The sequence below is a fragment of the Papio anubis genome, chromosome 8, assembly GCF_008728515.1.
Source record: "Papio anubis isolate 15944 chromosome 8, Panubis1.0, whole genome shotgun sequence".
Lineage (NCBI taxonomy): Eukaryota > Metazoa > Chordata > Mammalia > Primates > Cercopithecidae > Papio > Papio anubis.
Window position 1 is genome coordinate 101,882,707 of NC_044983.1, and position 17,071 is coordinate 101,899,777.

The 17,071-nt window shown below is 38.3% G+C and overlaps 1 protein-coding gene across 6 annotated transcripts in view; it reads left to right on the forward strand.

The window, feature by feature from the left end:
* OXR1 (oxidation resistance 1) overlaps nucleotides 1–17,071 on the forward strand; it is a 466,073-nt gene that overhangs the window by 270,771 nt on the left and 178,231 nt on the right. The gene's annotated exons all lie outside the window — the stretch shown is intronic.

The following is a 17,071-nucleotide window of genomic DNA, read 5'->3' on the forward strand; positions in this document are numbered from 1 at the left end:
TGTTATATGAATCTAATTCTTTTTCCTCTCATACATAATATACAAACTCAAATTCCTTTCTCCTTTCGTGTTTGCTCTAATTGTGGTTAATAAAACAGTTCCTACATTGAGCCCTTCCAATTAATTAAGATTATTTTCCTGTTCTAATTGAGGAAATATATGTGAAAAGCTGATCAATAGGATTTAAAGAAATCTTTCCACTTTATTGGTACTTAAAACCATTTTCATTTCTTGCTGTTCTTTAAAAGGTAAGCTGGAGCATAGGAAATAATTCCCTATGTAGCTCTAAGGTAATGTTCAGGTTAAAATGAAATTTTAATTATGTAAATCATGTAGTTTGGAGTTATGTTATTCTTAGAGTTCTAGACTAAGGTTTTTGTTTTTTTTTTTCTTTTTAATAATGATGGTGATTGACAGCCAGCGCAGGTGACTAGCATTTCCTAAGCTTGTATATCTGAGCCACAAAATTCTATACCCATAAATTAGAGAAAGCATGATAAAACTACTGTTTTTTAGAATTCTACTTTTTTAAAAATAAATTTGGAATAACCTTACTGCAAGGCAACTCAATTTTTTTCCTAGATTCCACTTGTTAAATTCATCACATAGGATACTTTGGCAACAAAAAGGAATATTGGGACTTAGCATTTATTCTCTCTCTGCAGGCATCTAATGATGAATTTAGCTGAAATGCCACAAGAACAAGCCCTTACAGTCATACATAAAATCTGCTGTCCTATGCAGCGTTAAACGCCACACCTGTTGGTAACAGAATTTTTCTCTCTGAAGTGGGTTCTTTGTTGAGACTTGCCTTGTTTCTCTTGTTTTTATTTTTAAGAAGAGACTTCCATCTCAATAAAGAAGGAAAAATCAGTAAGTAATAATTTAAACATAACTCAGAAACTGAATTGAAAATTGAAGACATATGAGCAAACCAAAGTATATTACATTTTACTGTGATTGTTAATCTGTATGATTTGAAGTCAGACTGGCTTTGAACTTCTGCTTTACCACTGATTAGATTTTTTTAATTTGGAAGGAGTCGTTTTATCTCTCTAAACTTCCGTTTCACCATGTACAGAGTGGGCATAATAATCATGGCTTCATAGAGTTACTGTCAGAATCACACAAGTAATGAACTCCTAATTCTAGGACATATGCATAGGAAAAGCTTCCCTCTTGAAGAGGCTGCTCTGGAGAGTAAAAGTGCATAACCCTTTGGTGTTGCTATGTACCAAAGCAGCCCAAAAGCCAGCAGCTTAAAACAACAACCATTTATCAAACTCAGAATTCTACGAGCTGGCAATTCCAAAGCCACTGCCCTGGTACAGAATCACCACCCTGGATTCCCCCTGCCAGGTGATTGACAGTCCTTTAGTTCCTAGATAATCAGGTGGCCTGCCAGGCCAAATGGAGGGTCCAGGACAGCAAGGGAGAGGGTCATTGGAAGGCTAAGGCAGCAGCTATATATTAGCCAGTACAAAGTATTCTGATACACAATGGTTAAATGTTGGCCATGTTAGCCCTGTCCCATTCATATGACAATCCTTTTCCTGTCAAGTATCTTGGTATCCCATCATTAATAGTCCCACAAATTAGCAGAAAGCACAGTAAAACTACTGTTTTGTGGAATTCTACTTTTTTATTAAGAGCAACCTTATTGCAAGACAACCCAAAATCTTTTCCAAAATCATAGGATGATGAATTCAACAAGTGAGATGTGAAGGCCCAATTAGCATTGGTATTCCCTGTATCTTCACAACAAGTATACCGCTTATATCCATGTGTCTGTCCATCCCTCCTATCCCAAACTCCAATAAACCCACATCAAGAACAAGCACACATTATATACATACTCCTTAGAAATAGGGCAGCAATTCTTAGGAGAAAAGGTGGTAGTGATGGTGTCTTTTGCTGAGAATTTTCCAAATCTTTAAGTGGGCTTCCCTCTTGATTATAAATTTCACCTTTAATTCATTTTAATTTTCTTGCATTTTTCTATAATCAGTGAAGAGAAACTATGCCACACCCTCAACACTTTACTTAGATATTTGTTCTCTGAAATACCCCATTTAATCACTCAGAAGTTCTATCCTCCACAAAACACTAGGACACGAACACAATTCAGCCAAGTTCTTTGTCACTTTATAGCAAGGATAGACTTTCCTCCAGCTTCCAATAATGTGTTCCTCATTTCCATCTGCGATTTCATCAGAAAGGCGTGTACTGTCCATATTTCTAACAACATTCTGATCACAGTCACACAGGTAATCACTAAGAAGATTGAGGCTTTCTCTGCAGCTCTCCTCTTCTTCTAAGCCCTCAACAAAATCATCCTTACAACTATTTTCCTGGTAAAGTACATAAAAATCTCTCCTAGCCTTTATCCATTATTCAGTTCCAGAGCTGGTTCCATATTTTTAGGTATTTGTTACAGTATCTCCCACTTCTTGGTACTAATTTCTGTCTTAGTCCTCTTGGACTGCTACAACATAATATCATAGACTATAAAAAACAAACTATAAGACATAGGCTATGGTTTTACATAAACTGTTTATGTAAAACCATAGACTCTAAGACAAAGTTATTTCTTACAGTACTAGAGGCTGAGAAGTCCAAGATCATAGCACCAGCAGACTTGATATCTGGTGAGGGTTTTGACCCATAGACGGTGTGGGTCCTTTTTGCTGTATCCTCACATGGCAAAAAGGCTAGCTAGCTCCCTAACCTCTTTTGTGAGGGTCTTGATCCCATTTATGGAGCAGAACCTCATGACCTAGTCAACTCCCAAAGGTTCTACCTCTTAGCACCAACACACTAGGTATTCTATTTCAACCTATGAGTTTTGATGGGGCACAGATAGATGGGTAGCTTGATAAAACATATTCAGCATTTCAATAATATAGCAATTATATTTGTCAAGTGGGACAAAAAAGCCCCATTTTTTCAGATAAAAGAAAATAAGCTAGTGGAGATTTGCACAGATATGCAGTTCTTGAAGTAGCAAAAGAGATACATCCCATTTCAAAAGACATCATGGGTTAAAACATCGAGAAACATGAAACTAGAAATAATATGGAGAAAGCTAGAGGAAATACGGTAATATGGAGAAATCTCTGCGGTAGAGCCCAGGAGCCTATATTTTAAACAAATGATTCTTACTGGTACTAAAGTTGGAAAACCATTGGCTACAAACTATTCACTGTACTGAGGAAATGCAGTAGTAAAAGGGCACTAACCTGGATAATAAAGAGAGGGACTGCAGCTTGCTAAGGCAAGTTCAAGATATCCATTGGTTACAGATTTCTGCCCCACAAGCTGGGTAGGGTTTTTCTTCTGTGCTTTTTTTTGCATAAATCCATCCTTAAGTCCATCTTGATAGCACTAACACTCCCTACTTACTCATTTTACTTCTATGGGAGTTGTGTAAAGCTGGCTAAGATTGCTCGAAGCAGACATCCAGATGTAGTTCCCATCCTGAACCTTGACAGATAACCAGTAGACATTCTTCTGAAGCATCTGTAAGACCTAGAAGTCCCATCTGCTGAGCAGGAGTGTTGACCTGAATGACTTTGGCTCCAGATAGCACTGAAGTCACAGAACACTCTCTAGGGCACATGACAAGTAGATCCCACTCGCTGATGAGACCACTGTACTTCAGCCATCTTATTTTTACACGATATGGTACAAAAAGCTTGACTTAAGAATGTGTTGAATAGGAACAGCTCCAGTCTGCAGCTCCCAGCAAGACCAATGCAAAAGAAGGGTGATTTCTGCATTTCCAATGGAGGTACCCAGTTCATCTCATTAGGACTGGTTAGACAATGAGTGCAGCCCACGGAGGGCGAGCAAGAGCAGGGAGGGGCATCTCCTCACCCAGGAAGCTCAAGTGGTCCAGGAACTCCCTCCCCTAGCCAAGGGAAGCCATGAGGGACTGTGCCATGAGGAATGGTGCATTCCGGCCCAGATACTATGCTTTTCCTACAGTCTTTGCAACCCACAGACCAGGAGATTACCTCGGGTGCATACACCACAAGGGCCCTGGGTTTCAAGCACAAAACTTGTTAGCCATTTGGGCAAACACCAAGCTAGCTGCAGGAGGTTTTTTTCATACCCCAGTAGCACCTAGAATGCCTGAAGCGAGGGAGCCAAGTGGTCTTGCTCAGCAGATCCTACCCCCACAGAGCCCAGAAAGCTAAGATTCACTGGCTTAAAATTCTCACTGCCAGCACTGCAGTCTGAAGTCGACCTAGGATGCTGGAGCATGGTGTGGGGAGGGGCATCCGCCATTACTGAAGCTTGAGTAGGCGGTTTTCCCCTCACAGTATAAACAAAGCTGCCAGGAAGTTCATACTGGGCGGAGCCCACCACAGTGCCACAAAGCTACTGTAGCCAAACTGCCTCTCTAGATTCTTTCTCTTTGGGCAGGGCATCTCTGAAAAAGGCAGCAGCACAGTCAGGGGCTTATAGGTAAAACTCCCATCTCCCTGGGACAGAGCACTTCGGGGAAGGGGCGGCTGTGGGCACAGCTTCAGCAGACTTAAACGTTCCTGCCTGCTGGCTCTGAAGAGAACAGTGGATCTCCCAGCACAGCACACACTCCCGAACTGTGCTAAGGGACAGACTACCTACTCAAGTGGGAACCTGACCCCTATGCCTCCTAACTGGGAGACACCTCCCAGCAGGGGTCAACAGACATCTCATACAGGAGAGCTCTGGCTGGCATCTGGTGGATGCCCCTCTGGGACGAAGCTTCCAGAGGAAGCAACAGGCAGCAATCTTTGCTGTTCTGCAGCCTCTGCTGGTGATACCCAGGCAAACAGGGTTTGGAGTGGACCTCCAGCAAACTCCAGTAGACCTGCAGCAGAGGGGCCTGACTGTTAGAGGGAAAACTAACAAACAGAAAGGAATAGCATCGACATCAACAAAAAGAACGTCCACACAAAAACCCCATCCGAAGTTTACCAACATCAAAGAACAAAGGCAGATAAACCCATGAAGATGAGCAAAAACCAGCACAAAAAGGCTGAAAATTCTGAAAACCAGAATGCCTCTTATCCTCCAAAGGATCACAACTCCTCACCAGCAAGGGAACAAAACTGGACAAGAATGGGTTTGACGAATTGACAGAAGTAGGCTTCAGAAGATGGGTAATAACAAAATCCTCCAAGCTAAAGGAGCGCATTCTAACCCATTTCAAGGAAGCTAAGAACCTTGAAAAAAGGTGAGAGTAATTGCTAACTAGAATACCAGTTTAGAGGAGAACATAAATGACCTGACAGAGCTGAAAAACACGGCATAAGAACTTCATGAAGCATACACAAGTACCAATAGCTGAATTGATCAAGCAGAAGAAAGGATATCAGAGATTGAAGATCAACTTAATAAAATAAAGTTTGAAGACAAGATTAGAGAAAAAAAAAGAATGAAAATGAATGAGCAAAGCCTCTAGAAATATGGGACTATGTGAAAAGACCAAACCTATGTTAGATCGGTGTACCTGAAAGTGACAGGGAGAATGGAGCCAAGTTGGAAAATACACTTCAGGATATTATCCAGAACTTCCCCAACCTAGCAAGACAGGCCAACATTCAAATTCAGGAAATAAAGAGAACTCCACAAAGACACTTCTTGAGAAGAGCAACACCAAGACACATAATCATCAGATTCACCAAGGTTGAAATGAAGGAAAAATTGTTAAGGGCAGCCAGAGAGAAAGGTCGGGTTACTCACAAAGGGAACCCTATCAGACTAACAGCAGAACTCTTTGCAGAAACCCTACAAGTCAGAAGACAGTGGGGGCCAATATTCAACATTCTTAAAGAAAAGAATTTTCAACCCAGAATTTCATATCCAGCCAAACTAAGCTTCACACATGAAGGAGAAATAAAATCCTTTACAGACAAGCAAATGCTGAGAGATTTTGTTACCACTAGGCCTGCGTTACAAGAGCTCCTGAAGGAAGCACTAAATATGGAAAGAAAAAACCGGTACCAGCCACTGCAAAAACAAACCAAAATGTAAAGACCATTGACATGATGAAGAAACTACAGCAACTAATGGGCAAAATAACCAGCTAGCAACATAATGACAGGATCAAATTCACACATAAAGATATTAACCTTAAATGTTAATGGGCTGAATGCCTCAATTAAAAGGCACAGACTGGCAAATTGGATAAAGTGTCAAGATCCATCTCACATGCAAAGACACACATATACTCAAAATAAAGGGATGGAGGAAGATTTACCAAGCAAATGGAAAGCAAAAAAATAAAAATAAAAATAAAAAGCAAGGGTTGCAATCCTAGTCTCTGGTAAAACATTGTTGAAACCAACAAAGATCCAAAAAGACAAAGAAGGACATTATATAATGATAAAGGTATCAATGCAACAAGAAGTGCTAACTATCTTAAATATATATGCACCCAATACAAGAGCACCCAGATTCATAAAGCAAGTTCTTAGAGACCTACAAAGAGACTAAGACTCCCACACAATAATAGTGGGAGACTTTTAACACTCCACTGTCAATATTAGACAGGACAAGACAGAAAATTAACAAGGATATTCAGGACTTCAACTCAGCTCTAGACCAAGCAGACCTAATAAACATCTATAGAGCTCTCCACTTCAAATCAACAGAATATGCATTCTTCTGAGTACCACATAGCACTTATTCTAAAACTGACCACATAATTGGAAGTGAAACACTCCTCAGCAAATGCAAAACAATGGAAATCATAACAAACAGTCTCTCAGACCACAGTGCAATCAAATTAGAACTCAGAATTAGTAAACTCACTCAAAACTGCACAACTACATGGAAACTGAACAACCTGCTCCTGAACGACTACTGAGTAAATAACAAAATTAAGGAAGAAATAAATAAGTTATATGAAACCAATGAGAACAAAGACAGAATGTACCAGAATCTATGGGACACAGCTAAAGCAGTGTTTAGAGGGAAATTTATAGTACTACCTGCCCACAGGAGAAAGCAGGAAAGACATTGAATTGACACCCTAAGATCACAATTTAAAAACTAGAGAAGCAAGAGCAAACAATTTCAAAAGTTAGCAGAAGGTAAGAAATAACTAAGAGCAGAGAAGAACTGAAGGAGATAAAGACACGAAAAGCCCTTCAAAAAATCAATGAATCCAGGAGCTGATTTTTTGAAAAGATTAACAAAATAGGTAGACCACTAGCCATACTAATAAAGAAGAAAAGAGAGAATAATCAAATAGACACAATAAAAAAAGTGATAAAGGGAAGATCACCACTGATCCCACAGAAATACAAACTACCATCAGAGAATTCTATAAACACCTCTACGAAAATAAACTAGAAAATCTAGAAGAAACTGATAAATTCCTGGACACATACACCCCCGCAAGGCTAAACCAGAAAGAAGTCAAATCCCTGAATAGAACAATAACAAGTTCTGAAATTGAGGCAGTAATTAATAGCCTACCAACCAAAAAAAGCCTGGAACCAGAGAGATTCACAACTGAATTCTACCAGAGGTACAAAGAGGAGCTGATACCATTCCTTCTGAAGCTATTCCAAACAATAGAAAAAGAGGGACTCCTCCCTAACTCATTTTATGAGGCCAGCATCATTCTGATAACCAAAACCTGGCAGAGACAAAAGAAAATTTCAGGCCAGTATCCCTGATGAACATCGACGTGAAAATCCTCAATAAAATCCTGGCAAACCAAATCCAGCAGCACCTCAAAAACTTTATCCACCACGATCAAGTTGGCTTCATCCCTAGGATGCAAGGCTGGTTCAACATACGCAAATCAATAAAAATGATTCATCACATAAACAGAACCAATGACAAAACCACATGATTTTCTTAATAGACGCAGAAAAGGCCTTTGATAAAATTCAACACACCTTCGTGCTAAAAACACTCACTAAACTAGGTATTGATGGAACACATCTCAAAATAATAAGAGCTATTTATGACAAACCCACAGCCAATATCATACTGAATGGCCAAAAGCTGGAAGCATTCCCTTTGAAAACTAGCACAAGACAAGGATGCCCTGTCTCACTACTCCTGTACTACATAGTATTGGAAATTCTGGCCAGGGCAATCAGGCAAGAGAAAGAAATAAAGGGTATTCAGATAGGAAGAGAGGAAGTCAGATTATCTCTGTTTGCAGATGATGTGATTGTATATTTAGAAAACCCAAACTCCTTAAGCTGATAAGCAACTTCAGCGAAGTCTCAGGATATAAAATCAGTGTGCAAAAATCACAAGCATTTCTATACACTAATAATAGATAAACAGCGAGCTAAATCATGAGCAAACTCACATTCACAATTGCTACAAAGAGAATAAAATACCTAGGAATACAACTTAAAAGGAATGTGAAGAATCTCTTCAAGGAGAACTACAAACCACTTCTCAAGGAAATAAGAGAGGACGCAAACAAATGGAAAAATATTCCATGCTCATGGGTAGGAAGAATCAATATCATGAAAATGGCCATACTCCCCAAAGTAATTTATAGATTCAATGCTATTCCCATCAAGCTACCATTGACTTTCTTCACAGAATTAGAAAAAAACTACTTTAAATTCCATATGGAACCAAAAAAGAACCCATATACCCAAGACGATCCTAAGCAGAAAGAACAAAGCTGGAGGCATCATGCTACCTGACTTCAAACTATACTACAAGGTTACAGTAACCAAAACAGCATGGTACTGCTACCAAAACAGGTACATAGACAAATGGAACAGAACAGAGGCCTCACAAATAATACAACACAACTTCAACCATCTGATCTTTGAAACACCTGACAAAAACAAGCAATAGGTAAAGGATTCCCTATTTAATAAATGATGTTGGGAAAACTGACTAGCCTTATGCAGAAAATTGAAACTGGACTCCTTCCTTACACCTTATACAAAAATTAACTCAAGACTGACCAAAGATTTAAATGTAAGACTCCAAACCATAAAAACCCTAGAAGAAAACCTAGGCAATATCATTCAGGACATAGGCATGGGCAGAGACTTCATGACTAAAACACCAAAAACAATGGCAGCAAAAGCCACAATTGACAAAGGGGATCTAATTAAACTAAAGAGCTTCTGCTCAGCAAAAGAAACTATCATCAGAGTGAACAAGCCTCCTACAGAATGGGAGAAAAGTTTTGCAATCTATCCATCTGACAAAGGACTAAGATCCAGATTCTACAAGGAACTTAAACAAATTTACAAGAAAAAAACAACCCCATCAAAAAGTGGGCGAAGGATATGAAGACACTTCTCAAAAGAAAACATTTATGTGGTCAACTAACATATGAGAAAAAGCTCATCATCACCGGTCATTAGAGAAATGCAAATCAAAATCGCAATGAGATACCATCTCATGCCTGTTAGAATGGTGATCATTAAGAAGTCAGGAAGCAACAGATGCTGGAGAGGATGTGGAGAAATAGCAATGCTTTTACACTGTTGGTGGGAGTGTAAATTAGTTCGACCATTGTGGAAGACAGTGTGGTGATTCCTCAAGGATCTAGAACTAGAAATACCATTTGACCCAGCAATCCCATTACTGGGTATATACCCAAAGGATTATAAATCATTCTAATATAAAGACACATGCACATGTATGTTTATTATAGCACTATTCACAATAGCAAAGACTTGGAACCAACCCAAATGCCCATCAGTGTTAGACTGGATAAAGAAAATGTGGCACATATATACCATGGAATACTATACAGCCATAAAAAACAATGAGTTCATGTCCTTTGCAGGGACATATATGAAGTTGGAAACCATCGTTCTCAGCAAGCTAACACAGGAACAGAAAACCAAACACTGCATATTCTCACTCCTAAGTGGGAGTTGAACAATGAAAATATATGGGCACAGGGAGAGGAACATTACACATCAGGGCCTGTTGGGGGATGGGGGGCAAAGAGAGGGATAGCATTAGGAGAAATACCTAATGTAGATGGTGGGTTGATAGGTGCAGCAAACGACCATGCCGCATGTATACCTATGTAACAAACCTGCACATTCTGCACATGTATCCGAGAATTTAAAGTATAATTAAAAATAATAATAAAAGAATGTGTTTATGTTACCTCTCATGGAATTATTTTGTTTTCAAACTTTTGTTCCATTCGGTGCAGTGAGGAGAGAGAAGAGAAGAACTTTGCCTTTTATACATGCTTGCTGTGTGCATAGCGATTTCTGAGATATTGAATCTATTTAGATTCAAGACAGGTGGACCAAACACTTCAGGTAAATTCCTCAGGTTTTAAAATGATTACTCATCGCTTCACCAGATGCTCTGAAATTTTGTCAGCACTGTATGCTTTATACAAATGCTTCCTGAAAAGGGAGAGATGCCTAGTTTAATGCCATGGCTTTTGTTTTGTGCTTACTTCAATGAGGAATGAGTTCAAATTCATTTTTTAGCCTCATCTGTTTACATTTTTTTCTATGAGCAGATGGCCAGATAATTACCTAAATAAGGAGTTACTTTTCTGGAGTTGGCCTGCCAAGATTCATTGTGATAGCAAATACAAATGCTATTAAAATTAGGAACATTTGGAAGCTTACATTGGTGTGTCAAAATAGTAAATAATTTGAAGGCTGTATCTTTTAGGCATCCTTTTAGGACATGAAGTTTTCAGGAAGAGTTGATAAGGGTAACGCAAACCAAATAAAGGTAATGAAAACTAAATAATTTTTAAATAATTTTCTGCAGCTCTCCATTCCAGTTTGTTAATAAATACAGAATATCTTCCATTAAAATGTAAACGGGATTCATTGTATGAAGCAATCTCTCTGGATGATATGTCATCATTGAATAATTTACTAACAGCCATTGAACAATGTCCAAAATACAGTAGAATCATTGCTTCGTGATTCAAATTATGACATGTTATAATCATTCCTCTTTAGTACTAGAGGAATGTGAGCCTGGAAAAGTTTCTTAGCCTTCCAGAGTCTCTGTGTTCCCATCTACAAAATGAAGAAATGGAAACACATTTCCTCAGGAATACAAGATTCTTTCCTGATCTAAAATTCTATGACTTTTTAGGTCATTGACTTTGTTATATCTTGTGTTCTTCTGCATTAACAATCAAGTAATGAAAGGAAGACTGATTACGGACTCAGATATGAATTTAAATCTTCCTTCCTGACTTCCTAGCTGCATGAACGTGAACAAGACACCTTTTCCTGAGCTACTTCATGTGCAAAAAATGGAGATCACCTACCTCATGGGATTATGATAAATAAACAAGGAAGTATTTAAAGTTCCAATACTGATTCTTCACTTATCAAGTCCTCAATAAGCTGTATTTCTTTTCTTATATTTCATCATTTTAGAATTCTCAAATCTATCTTTTCTATGAAACCTTCCATCCTCTGGTACCAACAGAAAAGATTACAGTTCTGGAGAATGTACTAGACGGATGATAAAATATAGATGAGAATTATAGCAGATAAAACCTAAAAGAATTTTTTTCCCTCCTCAGTCGTCTTAATAAAAGGAATGATGGCAGCTCTTGAAGAGAGTTGACCCTCCTGATGTTCCCTTTTCTTTTTGTCACTGAAGTCTCACATTGGGTTTGCTTTTGTAAATGAAATACATCCGAATCATGAGAAAGTGGCATGCTTCCTGTATGATAGAATACCTTTCCTCATTGCTCCTTTCCAACAATTTTTAAATTATTTTCGCTATTCTATATCCCAGTTTTTAAAATTAATACCATCATGATTACGTGTTCATTATACAAAATACTAGAAAATAAATAAATGCAAGACATTAAGCATAAACACACCCTCCAAGGAGAGCTACTTTATATAACTTCCTGTATTTTCTAATTACATGTAAACATTATGTAAAACATGTACAAAACAAGTTAATACTATATATTTCTAATGTAAGCATCAGAATAAGTGTTCTATAAAAGCTGAGGTGTGCTTTGCTTTGATATCTGTTTCTCAGTAACGTGCTGGACACAGGGTACATACTGGATACCCTTTTAAACTTAATATATTCCATATATCTTTTTGTGTCAATAAATATAATTCTGCAGCATCACTTTTAATGATCACATAGTATTCTACAATATAGATAAAATCAAAACTTAATTTATTTCCTACTTTGACTTGTCAGGCTTTCTGTGTTTTTTTCCCCCCATAACAGTGTTTTAATTAACACCCATGCAAACAAACCTATGCCCCTCTTCTTCTTTCTTCTCAATGATTTCATTTGGATAAATTCTTAAAAGTAGAGTTGCCAAGTTCAAGTAATCTACTCACGATTTAGGGAATCATTACATATTGCCAATTGTTCTCTAAAAGATTATGTCAATTTACAAATCCAGTCAACTGAGATTGACCATTTTTCTGCAATTGCAGGTATAGGTATTATGTTGAAAAATAAAAATAAAAAACACATTTAAAAAGCAAGTCATTGCATCCTAAGTGTTGAATGGCAAGAATATCCATTCTTCATGGTATGTAACCAGCCCACGACACCTTTCCAAACCTTTTCCCGAATATACAAGATCCTATAACCCAGCAAAGATGCAGTCTCACTAAAATAGTATAAAGAGAGTTCTGTCTTGTCTTACTAATTTGATTAATTTAGGAGAAATGACAGGAAAATTCCTATAAATTGTCCATTGACATTCACATGAATTCTCTTCCTTTGACATTTTACCATTCTACATCAATATCACTTTCAGCAAATAATGTTTTACATGCAGATAGTTTTACAATGCCCACTTAAATTAATTCTAAACTGTTATGAAATCCATAAAAAGCCCTTGTGGAACATTTGTAGCTTGTATAGTAGTCTCCCATTATGGAATCAAATGTGAAATGTCTGTGTGGGAGCTGTTTTCCTAAGGTAAATAGATTATTATTTATATCTCTAGGTGCAAATGCTTTTAAATAACCAGAACATACAGCATCTGAATGTGCCCTTACATAATTTTCACAGCTGCTGCATTCTTGTCAGTGCACTGTCATGGTGCGGCTTTGATGCGTTGATCTGAGTTTGACCCCTAGCCATGATTCTTGCTGGTGTTTTTATCATCCACTCTTAATGTGAACAATAAATCTGATAATATCCAGTAGTGCTTCCTTATGTTCTCTGACTTTGACATTCAGAAAAATCATTAATGCTGCTTCCACTGTGTCTACATCTCCATACTTGAGATTCTTTTTCCCCTTTGAAGATATTTTAGAATACATAGTCCTGGAAGTCCAGAACCAATGACTTTGTACTTGCTGTATTGCATAGTGCTCTGCCTTGTACTTGCCGTATTGCATAGAGCTCAATTTGATATGATCAAATGATGATTACCAAGAGCTTTAGATATGATTTCGCTCTGTGAAGTAACCAACATGAACGATTAGGAAGGAGGCTGAGTGACAGGGTGAAGATTGGAGGGGAGAAAATTGAGAATTTAGAAAGATAAGTAACGGAAACTCTATCTCAAATTGATTTAAATAATAGGAGAAGTTCACAGGCACATGTGCCTGAAGTACAGAGGTCAGCTGACTTGAGATTGTTCTCTCTTCTGAAACGGTGCAAGAAGAACCCTTTTCTATCCTGTGAGAAGGACCCTTTTTCATGCTGTCTTCATTTCCTGACTCTGCTTCCTTCATGCTGACTCCATTTTGTGCAGGCTTCCTACCTCATTGTCCCCAAATGCCTGTCTTGTTGATACTCAGGTTTCTTCTTGATTAAGCTGTCCAATCTAAATAGCCAGCATTCTACTGTGAACAGTTGGGAACTTAAATCTCATACATGCTATCTTATTCACATTCAGCAAACAAGAGCACAGGTTTTTCATTCTCAAACAAAATTACTGAGTTTTGACCTAAACAAATCACTCTAGAGCACTTGCCCATTCTATACCGGTAATGCAGCTGGGTATGGGGTCATGCCAATTAGCTTAGACTTGAGTCAAAGATTCTAATTCAGAGGTCAAGCCAGCTACCCTTGAAGCACAAGGGACACATTGTTCCAAAGGGTTGGAACCAGTAAACAAATGGAAGTGCTACCACCAAGAGCAAGAGGAATATATGCTAGGTGGCCAAAAAGGCAGATATCCACCAGAGTAGCTACAACTAAATGGAACATTGGGTTTTACATTAGTTAGTTCAGGCTATAACAAAATTATTGTAGACTGGTGGTTTAAACCAGAGAAATACATTTTCTCACAATCTGAAGTCTGGAAATCAGAGATCAGGGTGCCAGTATGTTTGGGTTCTTGTGAAGGCTCTCTTCCTTGCTTGTAGACAGCTGCTATTTCACTGTGTCTTACATGATAGAGACAGAGAGAGAGAGAGAGAGAGAGAGAGAGAGAGAGAGAGAGAGCTCTGTGGTACCTCTCTGGTGCCCATCATGAAGGCCTGACCCTCATGACTTCAACTAAACCTAATTATATTTCAAAGGTTCCTTCCTTAAATACCATTGCCCTGGGAGCTAGGGCTTCAACATATGAACTGGGTGGAGGCCAGGGGTGTGGCATAATTCAGTCCACAGCATTCCTCCCCTGACCTTCCAAAATTCATGTCCTTCTTGCATGCTAAATATATTTATTCCATCCCGACAACCCCCAAAGTATGAACTCATTCCAAGATCAACTCTAATGTCCAAAGTCTCATCTAAATCATAGGGATGAGATGCGGGTGAGACTTGAATATGAATTCATCCTGAAGCAAAATTACTTTCCAACTATAAACATGTGACACCAGACAAATTATACACTTCTAAAATACAAGAGTGGGCAGGCATAGAATAGACATTCCCATTCCAAAAGGGAAAAAACATAGGAACGAAGGAAGGCATGATGGGTCCCAAGCAAGTCCAAAACGTAGCAAGGCAAATATCATCAGTTCTTAAGGCTCAAAAATAATCCTCTTTGGTTTGATGCCCTGCCCTCCAGGCAGAGATGGCAATGTCACTCCCATGACTTGATGGGGTAGCTCCGCCCATTTGGCCTGGGATTGCTGCCCCTGTGGCTCTCTGAAAGTACTCGCTCTTTGAAATGGAGTAAGAAACAACTCTTCCCCCTCTGCCTATGATGGGAGTGGCAGCCCTGGTGATCTCTAAATCACCTTCAATATCATCCTTCTTTTTTCTTGAAGAATAGTGCATTTTCACAACCAAATAACTCAATGGTTCCATCCTATAGATTCCAAAAAGTCTGACAGCCTTCCTTCATTTTACCTAGCCTTCATCCCTTCAGTTCAAACTGGTAATGACCCCTATGGTATAATCCGATCTCTATTCTGGCTTCCGCTGGGATGGCTGATTAAATCCATTGTTTTCTCCATCTCTTTATCAAGTTATTATTAGGCCATATCTTTAGTGTTCTCTTCAGAAAAAGCTTTCTCATTTTTTTCACAATATAGGTAGCCTGAAAATTTTCCAAATATCTAAGCTCTTGCATCTATACTTAACAATTGCTTCTACAATTTATTTCTCTCTCCTTGCATTTTACTATTAGCAGTAAGGAGGACCAAAGCCATACCTTTGATATTTTGCTTGGAAATCTTGTCTGCTGTATTCAGCCAATTTTTTTTCCTTCTACATGACAAAAACTGCTCTTTGTCTAGTCTCCAGTAATGTTTTCTTCATGTCTGTCTAAGATATCACTAGAATCACCCTTTACATCTACATTTCTGCTATGCATCTCAAAATTCTTCCAGTGTCTAACCATTGCTCAGTTCCAAAACCACTTCCAAATATTTAAGTATTTGTTACAGGAGCCCCTTCTTCTTAGTACAGAATCTATTATAAGGAATTGGCTAATGGAATTATGGAGGCTGAGAACTCCCAAGATCTGTAGTCAAGCAAGCTGATGGAGACCCAGGAGAGCTGATGTGTAGTTCCAGTCTGAGACCAAAGGCATGGGAACCAGGAGAGCTGATGATGTAAGTTCTAGTCCACCATTATTACATTGGAGATTTAAGAAAAGTGGGTGTTTCAGAGTCTGAAAGCCAGTAAAGATTATTTTCCCAGCTCAAGCAGTCAGTCAGGAGGGGTTCCCTTTTACTAAATCTTTTTGTTGTATTCAAGTCCTCAAATGATGGGATGAGGTCCATCCATGTTAGCAAGGGCAATATGGTTTACTCAGCCTATCAATTTAAATGTGAAATTCATCAAGAACCACCCCACCCCTGCCCCACCACAGACATACACAGAATAATGTTTGGCCAAATGTCTGGGCACCCCATGGCTCAGTCAAGTTGACACCTACAATTAACCATCACACACACACACACACACACACACACACACACACACACACGGGAAGCTTGAAGTGTATCTTATACTTTCAGAAAATAAATTCAAGGAAGAGTTTATGGAGTGAAATGCCAAAAGCAGAGATGCCGTATTCAGTAATGATTCTGCTAAAAAAGCTCAGAAACACTGGTCAAATACTGACTTTTTGTATATATATTTGTTTTAATTTAATGAAGGACATGATTTGAAGAATCTAGACTAGATTGCTAATATATCCATTAGTTCTTCAAAGGAAGCCATTGTAAATGCTTGAGCAGTATTCTGTTGCTGTGACTTGATGTTTAAGTTCTCTAAGAAGGGACTGTAGTGTAGCATTTTAAGATAAGTAAAGCAAGATTTCTTTATGCTTAAGATGCCTGATCTGAAGTACCCAGCTTTCTGTTGTGAAGACTTGAGAACCTATTTTTTATTTGGACACTAGAATGGGAAACTATGTAACCTAAAAGTATTCACAACATTTTCGCAATAAGTAAATTCTTTGAATGTTCTCCATCAGTTGATTCTGGGTCATGTGGCATTTAATAGGTAATTTTTAATTTGAAAAAAGAAAGAAAGCATTCATTCTTAGAAGAAATGTAGATGGCTTCTGGGACATCTGGTTTCAAGTAGCATGTCACTCTGTACTCTCAAATTGCTATATTAATTGGCCTACAGAATGGGCTATTTAAGATTAGCTATTTAAATGTTGGGAAATGGCTACTAAATATAGTGATTTTAATTTGGGGGTAATTAATGGTGACTTAATCTTCTAAGAATA